Source organism: Alligator sinensis, unplaced genomic scaffold, assembly GCF_000455745.1.
Source record: "Alligator sinensis unplaced genomic scaffold, ASM45574v1 scaffold375_1, whole genome shotgun sequence".
In the NCBI taxonomy this organism is placed as follows: domain Eukaryota; kingdom Metazoa; phylum Chordata; order Crocodylia; family Alligatoridae; genus Alligator; species Alligator sinensis.
The window spans coordinates 384,845-387,516 of NW_005841928.1; the positions used below are offsets into that span (position 1 = coordinate 384,845).

Sequence of the window (2,672 nt, forward strand, 5' to 3'; positions counted from 1 at the left end):
TAGGGAACTGCACCTTTCCTTTTTGCACCCAGTATAGATCCTGACGTGCATTGGTTGTGTTCAGGTTGATCTTGGAGGAGTTCGGAGTGCATCTGCCTTCAGAGCATGATATAAAACTCACCTCTTTGTATAAGCCTTCCTATATTATTCACATATAAGGAATAGGTCATAAACATTTAGTTTAAAATAGAAAGCAGAAGCAGTGAGCCAACAAGAACTAAGAGAGAAGAGCCTACTGAGGACAGATACAAGCCTAAATTACCAGGGACCAGACTCTGAGATTTCTCTCCCCTCCAGTGGCTGCCAGTAAACTCTCAACAATTGCCAAGATTCAACAATCTGTTTTTGATAGTTGCTCACTTTAATGATGAAAATGCCCTAATAATGATAGCCTGAGAGTGAGAGCAAATATGCTGAAAGTGTTGCTGCTGCTAAAAAAGCAAACAGATACGTTCAGTGGACATACAAGTAATCCGATGTTTAAAGACACCTACGAAGTGATTCTGTACACTTGAAATAAAAATAAATAAATAAATAAATGAGTCCCCTTCATCATTCCCTCTTCTCCATATTATTTCCCTCTCTCTCCCTCTCTCAGAATAAACTATTTCTCACTTTGGATCAAGCTCTGCTATCCTAAGCCAGGCAATCAGCACTTCTGCCCTCATTGCTGTGATGGATTTGTTCAGTGCCAGTATAATGATGCGATTCTCTCTCTTTTTTTTCTGGCACTCTGAGACCTGGCTCTTGCTGTCTGTGCTCTTGCTGTAGTTGTAGTAGAGTGTCTCAGCAGGATCGACCTTGCCAATCACTGCAGTAGCATTTGTTCTATGTGCTATGTGTATATACACTGCATCCTGTAGGCTTTGCTCTGATTTAGGTTTGAATTCCAGCACGGGATGCACACAAGTCATACTCTATCCATATTTCACAAACTCTAAATGCGTTATGAAATTAAAAGAAAAAATGGCCTTGTGTCCATAGTTGCTTTATAACTACATCCAGGAGAAATAGAATTGGTAGGAGGAAATGGAATAAAAATGTAAGGCAGTCTATGAAAAACACATGGCCCCCTTAAATTCTGACTAAGCTGTGCTCAAGTTCATAACCACCCAGCATCTGTACTATAAACCCCTCTCCTTAACCCCTAGTAGTACTGAAGGTTTGTCACCCATGTATGTTGTATGAGGTCAACCCTATCACCCTTCCCCACGTGCCTCACCTCTTTCTGCAGTGTGTTTGGAGTGTGACCACACAGTACTGCCCACAAGTGCAGGGATCTTCCTGTGGTAGTTTCACAGGGTGCCCATATACGTGCTCCAATGAGTTCTAATTAGAACAAGTCTGCTGGAGCTCTAGCATGCTGCAGTGTCACGCGTGTTCAGCGTCCCACATTTCAAAATGGTACTGGGGTGCTTTAACTAAAACTCTCTGAATGAGCTTTAGTTAAAGCGTCTGCAGCCATTTTGAAATGCAGGATGCTGAATACACGTGATGCTGTGGCATTTTAATTAGAGTACCTGTCCTGGAGCTGTTCTCATTAAAACAAACCCCCCCCCCCCCCCCAAGTTTCCTGTTCCTGTCTTCCTGCCTTCTGATGCCACTTCGTTTCTCTATTGCCTGTAAATAGAGACAAGCTCAAAGCAGGCTGGTTAGGGATGACCTCAGGGTAAGCCTTGCATTTGTGTAGATATGCCTTCACATAAAACCTGTTCTAAAGCAACATCTTGTTCTGTAAACTGCGACTTATCATTTGGAAATAAATTAGGCGGATATAGCAGTAATAATACTTGTCCTTTTACATAGCATTTCATCTGTAGATTTTGAATTCCTATATTAAAGGTACTCTTCTGAACAAAGTAGTGGGGTCAAAGCACCTGAATAACTCCAAAATGGAACTCTGTTTTAGGGAAGAAGAAATTGATTGGATCAATAAACAGAACATGATATGTGGATTCAAATATTTGCTGTCCCCATGTTAGGGTCCTCTTTATGGAAGAGGTATCTGGTAATCCAGTAGTTTAGGGCAGGGGTTATCAACTGGGGGTATGTTTACCCCCTAGGGGTACTTAGGCCATAGGGGGTACACGCAGGCAGGCAGGTGGGGACACAGTGTTCCCCAGGGTGCAGTGACAGCGTCTCCCCTGGAGCATTCCCATAGTTTGCTTTTTGCCCAGGGGAGGGGCGCACTGGGTGCTGCCAGCCCCACACAGCACACTGCAGTGCCTCCCCACCCTTCATCTCAGCTTGCTCTCTGTGCTCACTCCCAGGAGCAGGGCTGGGGGGTGAGGGCAGCGGTGCCCCTCTGCAGGCCGCACAGGCACCGCCCAGCTGGTGGGGGGCGGGGGACAGGGCTTTGCACACGGTGGCTGCCGCAGTCGTTACCACCTTGTGCTCGCGCCACTTTTCTATGACCTGTTGCACAGGCGGCTCACAATTGGCCAGGTGCAAGGCCAGTCAGCAGCCTGCAGAGCCACACGTGAAATGGACCATAGGAAAGCGGCATGGGTGCAGCAGTGGCAATGTGGGGCAGTGGGTGGTGGTGACAGCAGCGGCCACCATGTGCAAGCCGCGCCCCCCCCCCCCGGCTGGGTGGCCGGGCGGCACGTGTGGTTCTTAGAGGGGTGCCACTGCCCTTGCCCCCCTGGCCCTGGGAGTGGGAGTGGGCACAG

The 2,672-nt window shown here is 47.3% G+C and overlaps 1 protein-coding gene across 1 annotated transcript in view; it reads left to right on the plus strand.

Moving 5' to 3' along the window:
- PPM1H (protein phosphatase, Mg2+/Mn2+ dependent 1H) overlaps positions 1–2,672 on the plus strand; it is a 115,350-nt gene that overhangs the window by 85,929 nt on the left and 26,749 nt on the right. The gene's annotated exons all lie outside the window — the stretch shown is intronic.